The sequence below is a fragment of the Lepidochelys kempii genome, chromosome 4 (genome assembly GCF_965140285.1).
Source record: "Lepidochelys kempii isolate rLepKem1 chromosome 4, rLepKem1.hap1, whole genome shotgun sequence".
Taxonomy (NCBI): domain Eukaryota; kingdom Metazoa; phylum Chordata; order Testudines; family Cheloniidae; genus Lepidochelys; species Lepidochelys kempii.
Window position 1 is genome coordinate 46,904,310 of NC_136383.1, and position 17,065 is coordinate 46,921,374.

Consider the following 17,065-nt stretch of genomic DNA (forward strand, 5'->3'; position numbering starts at 1 on the left):
CCCTCTCCTTTGTTGTCCCTGTGTCCTCCTGTTAGCAACCTCCTCCCCTGCCTGCAGCCTAGTGGGGAGGAGTGGTTGCTTCTTCCCTTCCCCCGGTGCCCCCCTACAGTTCCCACGCTGGTACCCTCCTTCCTGCATACAGTCTAGCAGGGAGGAGTGGTTGGCCCTCTCCCACCTTCCCTATTCCCAATACCCTGTTTGCTGGACCCTCCTGCCTGCCTGCCGTCTAGTGGGGAGGAGCAGTTGTCCATTGTCCCACCCCCGATTTAGGGCCTCCTCCTGCCTCTTTCCACTATGGAGGAGGACCTTGCCCTGCCCCTGGCCCCACCCCTGCCCCTACTGCTCCCATAGTTCCTCCCTTGCCACCACCCTTGCCCACCCCAGCGGCTACCCTCTCGGCCACCACTAGCCTAGACTCCGCCGATGCCATGGCTGCCCCTTCCACCGGCAAAAAGGGCCAGGGGAATAAAAAGGGCAAAGGCCCCGCCCGGAAAACAAAACCTCCCATTGGCAGGGCTGTCCTCCCTGCCATGGGCCTGATATCTGCCATGGCCCCTTCCTCCCCCGCCGTTCCCTCCACCAACTCTGGGGGCGCTACATCTCTAGCCCCCAGAGCGTACACCCAGGTGGCCGCCCCGCCCCCCGCATGCCGCCACGCTGTCTGCCCCAACTGCTGCCTCCAGTACCATTCCTGGCGGCGGGGGTCCCTTCCCCTTGCTGACCAGGAGGCATGGCGTCCGCTGCCTCCTGGTGTCCGCCTCGCCCCAAGTTGAAACATATGTGTGGGCACTGGCGAGTGCGGTAGGGCCCATAGCTCTTGTGGCATCCTCCAAGATATATGGTAAGGTTGTGTTCTTCCTACTGTCAGAGGCGGTAGAGAAGGGCATGGCGGTGGGACACGTGTTCGTTCCTCTAGAGCCCCTGGTGGACTTGGGCGGGATGGAGGTCAATACCACCCGTATGCCCTTCCTGCCCAACGTTGCCCTGTTGCCTGCCCTCTCACCCTGGGGAAACCCATCTCCATTATCAGCCCTCTCCCGCTGGGCTGCAAGGATCCCACCCTCCGCCAAGTTCTGTCCTTCCACTGGCAGGTGAAGATTCAAGTGCTGCCAGCGACGTGTGGCGGGGTGGCGCTCGAGGGGTCCTTCTTGGTGCCATATCAGGGGGCCCGTTACCTGGCCTATTATTCAACAGGGGAGGCCCGGTGCTTTCTTTGCCGGGTGACGAGGCACGTCCGGAGGGACTGCCCCCTGGCCCGGCCCGAAGGAGTGTCCGGGACCCCTGAGACCCAGGAGGGCGCCGGCCTTGTCACCGTCAGCGACCCTGGCAGCCCGGCTGCCACTGCCGCTGCCTCTCCTCCCATGAAGGGGAGGGCAGGAAGACCTCTGCCAGCTGAGGGAGAGGGCCCGCCCCAGGGCAAGGTTTCCCTTCCTGCCCTTGCCACCCCGAGCCCCAAAATGATTGCCCTTGCCCCCTGGCCCTGCCCCTGCTGACCAGCCCTCCACCTCCATTTTGGAGGGCTGTGTGCTCATCCAGGGGAAGCATGGTGCCTGTAAATCGTGGACTCGATCCCTCCCTTCTGGCAAAGAGGGAGAGGAGGCCCCCCCAAAAGATGCTGCAGGGGGCTGACGCTGTTACATCTTCTGCCACACCCCCAGATGGAGCCCAGCAGGAGACGCCGGCCATGGCAGCGGACGGAGACATCACCACCTCCCTTGTTGAGTCCCCTCCTGAGGAGGCCTCCGTAGGAGTTCCCCCCCCGGCCCCTTTGCTAACTATGCCCCCTGCTGCTGTCAATACCGGGGCTATTACTGCCCCAGCTCCTGGCGGGGAGGACTCTGGGGCTGCGGGGACTAAATTTACTTCCATATTCGAGGAGATCGAGGCCCTGGGTGTGACCCAGGTCACCCAGGGGGAGGGTGACCTCCAGCCAGCGGGCCTCGATCTGGGTGGCGGCTCAGTTCCACCATCCCCTCCTCCTTCTCCCTGCCCCTCACTCCCAGCTGTAGCCCCCGCTCTGGTCCTGGGGGTGCCCCAGCTCTCCCTATTTGCCCGGCCGCAGATGCCACCTCACCTGAGGCCATCGAGCCCCCAGAGGCAATGGCCGATGCCGAGCAGTTGGGTCCTGAGCCTGTGGGCATGCGCTGTACCACTCGGATGGAGCAGTTGGCTTCCCCTCCGGAAGGGGGCCCTACTGAAGTTTCCGTAGTACCTGACGCCATGGCTGCGGGAGACGTGTTTCTCACAGCTCTCATGCCTGGCGTCAGTGAAGGCCCCTCTCTAACCCCGGTCCCTTTGTCCCCCCCTCCTGGCCGAGAGGAGCTGCACCCCGATAGCCCAGCTGCCGGGGACCGTGAACCCCGCTCCTGTTCCTACCCCTGCTCCTGGCCCTTTTCCTGCCCCGGTCCCAATATTAGCCCTTGTCCCTGCTCCCGTCCCTTCTTCTGTCCTCATCCCTGGCCCCGTCCCGATCCTATTTCCATTCCCAATGAGTCGTTCACCCCCTTCCCCGCTGCCTCCCATGTTATTGCCACCCCCGAGGTTGTCTCATTTCCTCTGTCTACGGACAATTCTCAGGGGGTGGTTTTCGTGTCCCCTCTTCCCAAAATCATGGGAGCTGCACTATTCCCTAGGCCACCCCCTCCTGTGTTGGGGATGGAGACGGGCTGCCTGGTGCAACCAAGCTGGGGTTCCACTCCATGGTTGCCCATCTCTGCAGGCTGCAAAGATCTTTCAGGGGCCTCACTGGAGGACAGCAGCAGGTTGGCTACCACGTCGCCTCTGTGCTGAGGGAAGAGCTGCGCCATTTCCTGCTGGACACCCATGGCTCAAAGGGCGAGGTGCAGTTCACCATCCAGCACTAGGGGGACTTCCACCATGTCCTCTGGGCCATGAAGGGCCTTTTGGGGGAGGGAAGAGGGACTGGGAGGCAGGGCCTAGCGGCCTACCGGCAGGCCCCTAAGTTCCACAACTCCTTGATGACCTTTGGGGTTGAACATGGGTTGTTGCAGAGCCCGCCGGTGGCCGTCGATCCGCCTGCCCATGAGGATTTGCCCCAGTCCTCTCTATGAAGGACACCATCTTTGCTACGTTGAACACCAGGGGCTGTAGCATGGGTCTCAGCAGGAGCCAGGTGCTCTCCTTCCTTCGGGGGAGGGGGGGACTCTGTGATCTTCCTGAAGGAGACCCACACAGCTCCAGCTGTCGAGGCTAGCTGGTGGCTGGAGTGGGGGGACAAGGTTTACTTTAGCCACCTCGGCGCCCGTTCGGCTGGGGTGGCCACCCTGTTCTCCCCCGAGCTACGGCCCGAGGTGCTGGGGGTAGCCGAGTTCGTGTTGGGTCGCCTGTTGTACGTATGGGCCTGCGTGGAGGGGCTGATATTAATCCTGGTCAACGTTTATGCCCTGAACGCGGGCCTGGAACAAGTGTGTTTCTATCGGCAGGCATCGGCCTTCCTCGGCACTCTGGATCCTCATGAGTGCCTGGTCCTGGGCGGGGACTTCAACACCACCCTCAAGGACTGGGACCGCTCAGGAGTCGAGACATCCCAGGCAGCTGCGGGCATCCTCAGGGAGATAGTGGATCATCACTCTCTGGTGGATGTCTGGTGCGACCACCACCCGGACGACGACATTACCTTTACTTATGTCTGGGTGGAGGGGGATCGGTCGCGCCACTCCCAGTTGGACCACATTTATATTTCGCATTTCCATCTGGTATGAGCCTACGCCTCCGGCATCCAGCTGGCCCCATTCTCGGATCACCACTTGGTGACCGTGACAGCGTCTCTCAGTTTGGAGAGGCCAGGGCTGGCGTATTGGCATTTTAATAACAGTTTGATGGAGGACGTGGGCTTCGTGGTGTCCTTCCAGGAGTTCTGGCTGGCCTGGTGGGGGCAGTGGTGTGCCTTTCCCTCGGCAAGGAGGTGGTGGGATCTGGGGAAGGTGTGTGCACGACCCTTCTGCTGCGACTACACCTGAGGCGCCACCCGGCGGAGGGATGCGGTGATAGGGAAGTTGGAGCAGGAGGTTTTAGAGCTAGAGAGGCATCTCACCTCCAGCCCCAAGGATCCACCCCTCCGCTCAGCATACTGGAAGAAGTGGAAGGAGCTCCAGGCCCTGGAGGACCATCGAGCCCGGGGCGCTTTTGTTCGATCCCGCATCTGCCTCCTTTGGGAGATGGATCGCGGCTCCCGCTTCTTCTACACCCTGGAGAAAAGGAAGGGGGCCAAAAAACACGTCACCCGCCTCCTGGCAGAAGATGGGACCCCCCCTCATGGATCCGGAGGAGATGTGTGGAAGGGCCAGGGCTTTCTACGCTAAACTTTTCTCCCCAGATCCAACCGATGCCCGCATGGTGCTCTAGACCGAACTCCCGATGATCAGCGCGGGTGACCTGAGACCGGCTGGAGCTACCTCTCTCTCTGGCCAAGCTCTCGGAAGCCCTCCATCGCATGCCCATTAATAAATCTCCAGGCATGGATGGGCTGACCGTGCAGTTCTACCGCGTGTTGTGGGACATCCTCAGCCCAGACCTTGTCATCGTCTGGGCCGAGTCCTTGTAAAGTGGGGTCCTCCCTCTCTCATGCAGGCGAGCTGTGCTCGCCTTCTTGCCGAAGAAGGGGGATCTCCATGACTTACGGAATTGGTGCCCCGTCTCACTCCTCAGCACGGACTACAAGGTCGTAGCGAAGGCCATTCCGCTGCGGCTGGGGTCCGTGCTGGTGGACATGGTCCATCCTGATCAGACCTACGCCGTCCCGGGCCGGACCATCTTTGAGAACTTGTATTTGGTCTGGGACCTCTTGGAGCTGGGGCGTAGGGATGGTCTGTCATTTGCCCTCCTGTCTGTGGACCAGGAGAAGGCGTTCAACAGGGTGGACCACAGGTATCTCCTGGGCAACCTGCAGGCGTTCAGCTTTGGGCCCCAGTTTATGGGCTTTCTCCAGGTGCTGTACGCCAACGTGGAGTGTCTAGTCAGGCTCAACTGGACCCTGACTGAACTGGTCAGCTTCAGGTGGGGAGTATGGCAAGGGTGCCCCCACTCGCGCCAGCTGTATGCTCTGGCGATCGAGCCCTTCCTCCGTCTCCTCTGCCGGAGGTTGACAGGGTTGGCTCATTGGAAGCCGGAGCTGCAGCTGGTCCTGTTGGTGTATGCTGACAATGTGCTTCTCGTGGTCCAGGACCCGGATGACCTGGTGCGGGTGGAGGCCTGCCAGGCCGTTTACTTGGCGGCCTCCTCCACCCGGGTCAACTGGGTCAAGAGCTCTGGCCTGGTGGTCGGGGACGGGTGGCAGGCGCAACCCTCACCCCTGGCCCTCCGGACATTTTTCTTGAGCCCCTGTTCCGTGAGCCCCCCTGGCCTCCCCGCTCCCACACTCTGAGCTGCTGCATACCCTGCAGCTGGTCCGGTTTCGAACCACGCCCAGAAACCATCTGTACATGTTCATGCTCCATACATTGCATTTCCTCACCCTCGTGTCCCACCCCGACACCAAATGGCGGGACTATCTTCCACCTAAAGAGTGTGAGGAGCCCCAGTGGGCCAGCCTTTATTCCACCTTGGTCCCATGGCCCGACGGGGACATTAGTTGGTGGCTCCTTCATGGAGCCATGAGCACGGGTGTGCACCTGGCACAGTTCACCCCTATACCTGAGGCCTGACCCTTTTGCGGCATGAGGGAGAACCTGGCGCACGCCTATCTCGAATACGCCAAGTTGCAGCCCCTATTCCGGCTCCTCCAGAACCTCTTGTTGAGGTTCTGGCTGTACTTTTCCCCACACTTGTTCCTCTTTGCACACCCTACCCGTGGCCCCATGAAGTCATGAGACCTCCTTGTCAACCTCCTCCTGGCTCTGGCCAAAGTCTCCATCTATAATACCAGGAGGAGGATATTGGATGGGGGGGGCGCTCTGTGACTGCGGGGCCTATTTCTGTTCCTTCCTAGTTTCATGCATCCGGGCAGAGTTCCACTGGGCAGCTTCCACTGGCTCCCTCAACAGCTTTGAGGAGCAGTGGGCGCTGTCCGGGGTTCTCTGCTCGGTGTCCCCATCCGGTATCCTCATTTTTAACCTCTGACCTTCACTCCGATCTCTATTTTTCATTAGTTGTCCCCCGTAATCAGTTGGTCCAGTGGTCCCTCCCGCTAGGCTGGGGGAGGGGCCATTAGCAGTGGGTGGGCTTGTGCCCGCCCACTGCCCGGGTTTTCCAATATGACCCCGCTACAGAAGGGTAGTTTTCTAGGCCTGATACTCATTTACAGAATTTTGACAGTATTAAGTAACAAAGTGCTGTTAAAGGTAGTTTACATCCCTTACAAACCTTCTTTACACTAAGGAGTCTTAATGTAAGTTAATATCAGCCCACTGCACTTCATTAAAGGGGGCTGCCAAGCTAAAATAAACTGAACAAAACTAACCATATCACTGAGTAACACCAAGAGTACACTGCATTTCTTCTCTTCCTTGTTCAAATACAGATGGTTGCAGTCAAAAGTTCTTGCCGTAAAGATAACCAAAGCTACACAACATGCCTCACGTGCAATGCACGATGATAGTTTGAATAGTCTCAGTAAGTCAGATTTTTTTTTTTTTGTCAGTCAGATCATTCATCTGACCTTGAATGGAAAGGCATGCTACATGCAAGCAGTTCTCTTGACTCTTCTGCTATCCTTTACTAAGCTCAACCAATTTAAACTATAATTTCACTCTTGATTTGTCTGCTGCTTTAATCTTCACTGAAATAAAGAACTAAAATATTTCAGCAGGGTGCATAAAGGTTAATTAACCAAAGTTTTCCTTTCTATTGAACAAATTAAAATGATCTTTTAGTGTTGCATAGCCAGCTAATATCCTAAAATATCCCAATATCCTATTTCACAATGTCCTGTATCTATAATAAATGTATGTTTATCATAATGTGAGTTGTGATTTTTGAATTGTATTTGACATATAAAGCATCTTAAATTATTCTAATCTAATATCACACAGTTACAACCAGAGAAGATCTTCAAAGGGTTTGGTTGGGTGTTTTTTTGCGGGGTTGTTTTTGGCTCAGTAATTCATTCACAAGTCAAACTGAGTCAGGAATACTAATACAGCATAAGTGTGATATTATTGCTATTTATTATTTGCATTCCCCACCCCTGAACTCCAGGTAAAGATGAGAACTTGAGGAGTCTGTGGACATTAGAAGAGATGGGATCCAAGGGAAGTAATAGATTCATAGGTACTCTAAAAATGTAGAGAAAGAATTGGCAATAAAATACTGCCAAGCTCATGAGTGCCCCGGACAACAATTTGGATATCTGGAGCCCAGTCTTACTTCCGTTTAAATCAGTGACAAAACACCCATTGATTTAAATGATATAGGATTGGGTGTTAAATCCCTGGATGCCAAAACACATATAAAAAGGCTGTCAGAATGGAGAAATGACCCATGAAGCTGGTGATATCATAGAACCAATAGAGGGATGTAATACTGAAATTACTAGTGTTACTACTGCACATCTACTAGGTATGAAAGAAAACACCCCTTTACCCCCATTTAAAGAGGGGGAGCAGAATATGTTAGAGCCCACATTTTTTTCCAAATGATATATGACTGAATGCTAGAAAGAGATGAATCATGAAAGGCACTAAAGGAAGAAACTTCTCCAAGACAAGAAGCTGAGAAAATACTTATTACCATATAGATAAACCTATTGGATTAGAACTATAAGAGACAAGTGAGAGATTATTTTTATGCATATCCTGAAAATTCAGCATAATTTTGTAATCTAATAAAAACGGCTTAAATAAAGGTTAAGTAAAGGGTTAATAGAGAAGAGGGTGGTGGATCAGGGATGAATTTGCTAAGTGTGACAAGTAAATAATTATATGTATTCTTTCATTTTGTATAGTCTCTAAACAAGGATGTTTACAGCACTCAGAAATGTTTTGTTTTGCATGAATTTGGAATTAACTTGTCTGCATTGATGATTAATACAAAAGGTAACCGTTGATATAATAGGTTACAGTCTCGACTGGAACAGTTCACTAACTGTAGTGAGTTGTGCATTAATTAAATTCCATCAGTCTGAACTGGCACTAACAGATTTTACAGTTGAACTTCAGAAACATAACTAAAGAGAGGCTCTAAAATAGCATACTCACTTAGAATTACAGGGTCATATTCATCCCTGGTGTAACCAATGGACTCCCGTGCGGAGCTGTGCTTAAAAATAGATGGCAAAAGTGTCCCACAGATTTTTCTTTGCTGGCGGTGGAATGGTGGTGGGGACATTGTTTAATATAGTTGGTGTCACAGCTCACTTAGATATTTCTTATATATATAAAATGTCGTGTGCTTGACAGCCCTATATTCCTATAACTTGCATAAATTAAGGGTGCACATTATTAACCAGTGCCAGTCTTTTCAGCATCAGCCTTAACCAGAGTAGATTGCATTAGTTCATTGAAACCAGCATTTTTCAGCTTTTGAGATCGACCATACCATATCTTAATCTCAAACATTTGGTATACCACCATCATAATGATCAGCAAACCTAACTCATGACTGCTACTACAACTGTATGGCTATAATCACATCTTCAGCCATCTCCAGCCCCATGCAAGAATTAATGGTTGGTGGAACTATGTAATCATGTTTCCACCATCCCCACTCACTTTTGCACACTGGAATGCCTGGAGCAGACACAGGACAAAATATTCACTAATTAGTTATTACAGATACATTTCAGCCTTACCGTATTCATGATCTGTTCCATTTGATGTTTTGTGGTGTTTGCATGGTCATCTATGTTATATAACATTGTTTCTGCTCCCTGAATTCATGAGAAATGTTTCAAACAGGAGAATAACAAATGTTGAGTAGGAAACAGTTTTATTCCCAAATTGATACTCTTATTCACATATTAATATAGACATTCATATATCGGCCCCCAGCCAAGCAGTAGCAATACAGGTTGGATTCTTGTTCGAGGAGAAATAAGTGACAAGGAACACTGGTATATTCTGAGTGCAACTTGCTTTATACACACCAACCATCTGTACTTGAATGGGATGTTCCATGGATATCAGGATTAAATTTGCTTAAGTATTAATATGACCATTTACAGGCTAGCAACATGTCCGAAATATAAATGCAGAAATTATGTATCTCTCTGAACAGATCAAACAATAGGGGAAAAAACATCATCAGTGAATCTCAAATGATAGAGTTGATGCAAGATGGTAATGTTAACACTGTAATGAATATTAAATAGAAGTAATCATAGAAATGAAAAAAAAATGTGGAATTAGTTTTAAAAGAGCTTCTAATAAATTATATTTAATAGCCAGCTCTTTGTAAATAACATTGCAGACCTTTCAGCTTTCTCTTATCCTACAACCATCCAATCTTTTTTGCATTTTAATTCTATGCATTGGTTGACATTCAAGTATTGTAAATACAATGATGAGATTATCACAAATGTAAATTTTTATAAGCAAAAATGTCTTGAGGTCTTTTATTAATGGTAAATATGCTAATCTGAATATATAGTTGGAAATTAACAATTTTGGAAAGCAACAGAAACTGAGTGAAAATTTTTGGTCAATTGGAAAATTTTCACCACCAAAAATTGTTGACTGAAACATTTTGTGAATTTGTATAGAGTTTACAGCATTGTCCTGGTTTAAAAAAATATATATCAAAATATTTTTGTTTTCAAAATTTTTAAATTAAATGTTTCTATTTTTCTAGTCATATGACTTGTCATCTCAAAATTTCATTACATTTTTTTTTTAAAAAACCTCAATGTAAATGTCCATTTATTTTTTAAAAAAATAATCTTGGGATGACCCCCTAAAAATAAAGATCGGTTATTCTCACAGCTCTACTAGCAATATTCAGTCCTATGCTCCTTACTCAGTGAAAATTTGGTGGGACTAGGTACTATGATGACTTGAATCCTAGAAGTAGCAAAGATCTACTTGGATTCAGCTCATACCAGTTAGATTCCATTACTAACTTGCACTATTTAAACAGCCATACCCATGATCTTTTGTGTAATGTCATGTGGCATGGTTTCTGGATAATGAGAAACAAGTAGGAAATGCTAACTATTGCCTGTGAAAGATTCCTCCTCTTTCCCTTTCTAATCAACAATCAGCTAGATGGCATACAACACTGGTCCACAAAGAGGCAAACACAAGCTCACACGAAAGAACAGTTAATAGTCAAAAAGTACCACAATTAAACCTAATGGATTGAAGAACATTTTCCTCTGTATAGCCTGGCCATATTTGGTTGTTCCATAGATACAAGGAAAAGACAACTTTATTAATTTTCATTCATTTAAGTAAACTGTAAATATAAAGATGGCTTAATAAATCCAAGGGAAAAGATTAGTCATCTGTTATTACTACCATCACAACTTGATACATTGTTGTTTCTCTTAATCATCCAATGAAAATCAGAGTTTGAGCTTTAAAAATGTGGGGGTTTTGTCATGGTAAGTTAAATAAAGTTTTATTTTTATATGTGGTAAAACTAATTTATATATTGTGTTGGAAGAACTAAAACTGACATCTAAATATTCAGCATAGCATAAGAAACATAACAGAGGTAAATCCTGTTGTATATTACCTGGTCATAAGAGCTCATGATACCATTGGTATTATGTTCAGTTAAAATTAAACTTACTATGTGAAACTTAAGTGTAAATCCTATGATCTTTCATAAAAAAGCTAACTGGTCACCATCATACTGTAAGTATGTGCGGTAAATAAGCTTCCTCATTGCTTCCCAATCCCACATCAAGACACATATTCAGTTCAATAAGGAATTCCTGTCCCAAGGATTGAACAATCATTATTTTCCTGTAAATACTCCTGAACAAGGCTGTGGAAATCTGCTTCTGCAAGTTCTTCCTTTGTTGCACCCCATAAGGATTTATGGAAATATGCTTATGAATGTATATATGATGTATAACTGGAATATGTTTTATGCTACATATGTCATGTAGCATCTCTGTAAAGGTTATGATCTACTGAATCTATTAATCCTATTTGTATGCATGTGTCATTTTTGTATTTGAAGTTATGAATATTGGCTGTATACTTGTTTGATTTTAAGTAGCCTTAGTAAGGCATTTGGGCAGGTTCTTTAGAAAGGAATTTGCAAGTCAATTGCCCAGTCAAGAAGCATGTAATTGACAATGGATCTTGGAAGGTTCCAATACACATAAGAAGTCTACTTGAGGATGTTCAAGGTAGCATGTGAACCATGGCTGCTACCTGTAAGTTCTGAGTCATGCATGGACATGTGACTTGCCCATGTGACTCCAAAACTCCATCTTGTAGCTGGGATTTTATATAGGGGGAGGGAGGAATGTCCACCCACAAGAGAAAATCTATTTAAACCCCTGGGAGATCCCTCAATTTTGTCTTCAGCTGGCTCAAGAGATAGATAGCTTCCCCACCCCAAAGGATGCCTGAAAGAAACTGGAACAAAGGACAGTAACTACAGGGGGTGTGAGTGATTGCTGGACCCAGACTAGGAGAAGGCTAGTCTGTAAAAGAGGCTTATTGGAAATCTCTGAAGGTGAGATTTTATCTGTATTCAGCTTCTTACTCTATTAAGCACAGGCTTGCGTGTTTTATTTTGCTTTATTTAAGTCACTTTGTTCTGTCTGTTACTACTTGGAACCACTTAAATCCTACTTTTTATATTTAATAAAATCACATTTTACTTATTAATTAACCCAGAGTATGTATTAATATCTGGGGGAGGCAAACAGCTGTGCATATCTCTCTATCAGTGTTATAGAAGGCGAACAATTTATGAGTTTATCCTGTATAAGCTTTATACAGGGTAAAATGGATTTATTTGGGGTTTGGACCCCATTGGGAGCTGGGTATCTGAGTGTTAGAGACAGGAAAACTTCTTAAGCGGCTTTCAGTTAAGCCTGCAGTTTGTGGGACGTGGTTGAGACCTGGGTCTGGGTTTACAGCCGGCAAGCGTGTCTGGCTCAAACCAGGCAGTGTTCTGGAGTCCCAGGCTGGCAGGGAAAATGGGTTAGAAGTAGTCTCAGCATATCAGTTGGCAGTTCCCAAGGGAGTTTTCTGTGATCCAACCCATCAAACTTCACATGTGTATATTACTGAGCTGCTTTGTCTGGCTATGTCGAAAGAATAACAGGCGACATTAGATATGGGCTTAATCAGGCCACAACTTTATTATTAGATGTCTAGGATTAACCCGGCAGATAAAATGTGCAGTGCAGGTGAAAACCCCCGAGATTCAATGGGGGGGGAGGGTGAGTGCTTTTTTCAGCCCCCCCCCCCCCCTTCCATTTATGTCCTTCTAACAGATTCACTGTTCGCTGCCAGGACCCTCCAATTCCAGCCAACTTGAGGGGGGCTTCCACCAGTTCTCCCCTTTTAATCCAGGTCCCTCCAGCAATTCCCTTGCCAGGACCCTACCGACCATCCCTGCTCGTAGGAAGGGTTAAGGTGGACTATAATGATGGGGGTTGGCTGTCTGCTGTACCAATCAGAGGAGTCCCCAACTTCCCCCAGCTTGCTCAGTTACCAAGCACCTCTCCTTAATTCCTTTCCCAATCCATCATGCTGTGCATGAACAGAGCCTACCTGAATCTGCTGCAAGGAAGGCAAAACTCCCCCGCCACTGCACCTGGCCAATATGGTGGTAAGGGAAAAATTCCTTCCCATCCCCCCTTAACGGATATAGCTAATCACCAGGCAGATTTCTGACCTAAATAGGGTGGGTGGGTGGGTGCTGCCTGGCCTTTTCCGAGTGAATGAGGGGAGGGACCAGGCCCAGGCTGACCTTGTTCCTAGGTGGTGAGTCATCCACCACGCTGACTGCTCTTCCAGCAGTTTTACATCTCCCCCCCTCCCCCAAGCCAGAAAGCATTGCCCTCTTTTCCCAGCCAGCCAGACAAACCACCCCCTGCTTAAAGTGCAGAGCGGTGATTGTTTCCCTCTCCATTCATTAGAATATGTAACATACAATATCAAAATAATGAGCTCTCAGCAGTATAGTCAAATAAGCTTTCTCTTGCTCAAACAATTCCCTGCAATATTATAAGCAGAAGCCCCCTATGTACCTCCATCTACCATATACTTAAAATGCTGAGAAAAAAAATGACAACTTGCAGTGTCCTTAGAAGGCCAACAAATCCAGGCTGTAGAAGATTAGGGGGAAAGGCATGTTCTTGAGTTAAATGTGAAATCCAAGTTCCATTAAAGTGAATGACAAATCTTTGATTGACTTCAGAGGGGCCAGGTTTTCAAGAAAGCTTTTCAAGGAGAACACCTTGCTGGTTTAAATGAGAAGGAAGTGCTGCCAGAGCCCCAACTCAAATGTCTCTGCTTATTTGAATTATGGCAGCATTGTTCAGGAGAAAAGCAGTTTGTTAGGTAACCAGGTCCCAAACCATTTAGAATTTGTTTTTTTGTTTGTTTTTGTTTGTTTTGGTTAAAATCAACACCTTGAATTCTGTGCAGACACTAAACAGCATCCAATAAACATCCCTGAGCACAGGACAAATCTTCACTTTGTAAAACTTTGTTTAATAAACATTCTGCACTAGCCTATGTTTTCAAGTGATACAAGATGTAATCCCAGTTACAGCACATTACATCACTCTTGTCCGGCCTGCACTAAGATGGAATGGGAGACCTGTACAGGATTATAGGAATGTCCATATTGGATCAGACCACTAGTCCACTTAGACCATTAACAAGTCTCTGACAATAGCCAGATGCTTCAGGTGAAGATAGGAAAAACCAACAATTGGGAAGAAATTAAAGTTTTAATGCTGAGATTTTATACCCTAAACATCATCTAACAAAAGCAGTCAAAGCTTGTTCTTTTAGCTCCCAGAACCACTGTAATTCCCCCTCCTACTGCTTTCAGTAGTAAGTGGGACAAAATAGTTTTTCATTATTGTCAACTTCTCATACAAAAAGGCAGGATATGTTGGGCCTAGCTGGGCAAAGTTTTCAGGAATTAGGGTTTCTCAACACACAGTTATTCAGAAACTGCTTTCAAACAGCTGGATTAAGCTAACCAGGAGCAAGGCACTCTGATTAGAGAATAGAAGTATCCACATCTGGAGTTATTCAGGAAGAGCTGTCCCTGAACAGATACACAGATACAAGGCCTTAACACTCATCGAAGAGAATGAATGTTTAGGGTGCTCAACAACTATATAAATGCTAATGGATTTGGGCCCTAAGGTAGTAGGGCCTAATGGAGTTTCACACACTTGCTGGATCAAGCCCCATAATCTCTAGGACATCTGTGTAGCCAAGTAAGAGAAAATTATGAGTCTTGGAGTTTTATCAGATTCTCAATTTACATAACAGATATGCCTTCCACCGTGTATAGTCATTTACACCTATGAATGCAGAATTATCACAGAAGACTTATTCTCTTGCATAGACCAATGGCAGAATTTTACACTCACTTTGATCAGGCATAAATGACTACCTCGTGTGTAGGTATGTGGACAATCAACCTCTTAAGTGTTTTATGTCTCACATTACAGAATGAGTCTGAGGATATGATCAAAACCCAATATTCCCTTGTTTGAAAATCAACTTTCCAGTCCAGTAGTAAAATAAAGGGAGATGGATAATTCTACAGCTACCTTGCTAATCTGAAAGCTGAAACTGAACCATGAGATGGGATACGGTGCTTACTTTGAAAATGTGGTAACACTTCAGTTTTCACCAGCATACAAGGTTCCTTACCTCTTGAGTGCACTGAAGCATAAACAGATGATTTTGTGGAATGGGCGGGGGTGGGGGGGAGGATAAACAATGTAGCTCTGCTGCCTATGACTGAGGAATCTGAGTTTTATTTGTATGGGTTCTTTTCTTTGATCAGCAAGAATTGTTTGTTTGTTTTCCAGGCATTATATCTATATCTAGCTATATCTAGCTATCTTTATAAATAAAACATTTCCTTCTCCTTTAAGGAGCAAGGATTGGCGTCATGTCAAAATCTCGGTATATTGGTATGCAGCTGGCATATGTACCGAAAAAAGTGTGAATCAAAACTGTGATGTGCTATTTCATGTCAGATATGCTTTTCAGAGATAAGAAAATCCCATTGCAAATGCTGATTTTTCAAACTTCTTATGAATCATAACCAATATTCACTGAATGCTAAAAATTCAATAAGAACATGCACCATTTCAGTGACATTGCTTTCAAAAATTGATGTGATGCTGAGTTACCTCCTGGCAGCCCTTCAAAATGAAGATATTTTTAATATCTCAGGTCATGTAAAACTAAACAGGTTAGCTTAAAAGTCTGTGCAGTATCATTTGTACAAACTGCCAATAGCCATCACAAGATAAGCATTTTCTGCTGTACTAAGGAATGACACTAAGAGGATCATTTTTCTTCTCTTCTTGGATGAATCCAATTGTTTCACTCAATGGGGCTTCAATTTAGCTAACAGCATTCTGTGCACTCTAAGATAAGGCATGACCACAAGCAAAAACTAACACAGTGTTAATCACAAATTCTTTAAATCCACAACTCTCACATTCTAGCATACTTCATAAATAACCAAATCCACAAAGAAATTAGACCATTGTTCTCAGGAAATAAGGATACTTTACAAAAGAAACATTATAATTCATTTCCAATCTACGGACCTTTCCGTCAGATTGCGCATATAAAAGGGCAGGACTCACCAATGATTTGACATTGTAATGTCTTAACTAGACAGAACTAATGTAAAGCATTTAAAGGGCATTTAAAGTACCTGTACCATATCTATGCACAACAGTAAAGGGGGGGGGGCGAAAGATGGGGAGATCCAGCTATTTTCCCCCAGACACGTAAATCAAGAAAATATGAGATATTTTGTATATTGTACATTTGTTCATCTACTTTATATTTTTAAATGCTATAATTTTTTTCATATACATATCTATCTATATATCTATCTATATATGGATATATAGATATAGATATACTCTCTAATTCGTGTGTGTGTATATACACACACACACACAAAACATACCTTATCTATATCTATAGATAGATATATAGATAGATATAAGGTATGTTTTGTATATAAGTGTGTGTGTGTATATATATATATATATATATATATATATATATACTCTCTAATTCTTTATCTTTTACCCTTTGAATCTGATGTGGAAGATGTTTTATGCCATGCAAAATATTTCAAGAGCAGTTTGCAAATTGATTTTTAATGCATTAAGAGACACCCATACTGTACATACATTTATTCATAATACTCTAAGACCATCTCATTAACTATGGTGTCAGTTTCATAAGTGGTAGTGTTAAAGTGGATACTCTTACAACTCATGCATAGTTGTTTGTTTTTAATGGTGGTTTGGGGATATTTTTCCCAATCCAAAGTACTTCATTTTCTTCTGATTTTTGTGCGGCACATATGGTAAAAGTATGAACCTCTTAAATTTGATTAAGTGAGCCAAAGTGTAACACAAAAAGGAAAGGATGTCCTAACAGTTAAAAGTACAGTAGTCCTTGGCTGAACTATTCAAAATCAATCACTGTTATGATTTTAGATCCATTTTTATTAGTGAATTATTCATTAAATGTTCCTGATTTTCTTTAAATGTATTCATTCTTTTCAATTAATCATCAGTGAATAGGCTGGGTAAAATTTTTACACTATGATTGTTTGCTTCAGCTACAGTATTTGCTATTTATATTGGATGAAATTTGTTCCTGGGCAGAAGGCCAGGTTGAGGCCTATGTGGGTATATCTAAACAGCAACTAGACACCTGTGTCTGGCTTGGGCTTGCAGGGCTCTTTCATTGCTCTGTAGAGCCTGGGCTTTAGAACCTTTTGAGATGGGAGGGTCCCAGAAGTCAGGCTGCAACCCAAAGCCCAATGTCTACACAGTAATGAAACTGCCTGGCAGTCCAAGCTCCACAAGCCTGAGTAAACTGGCATGCACCAGCTGTGGGTGTTTCTTTTGCTGTGGAGACATACTCTGTGACACTTAAGTCTTATTTACACCCTCAAATTGAATTTA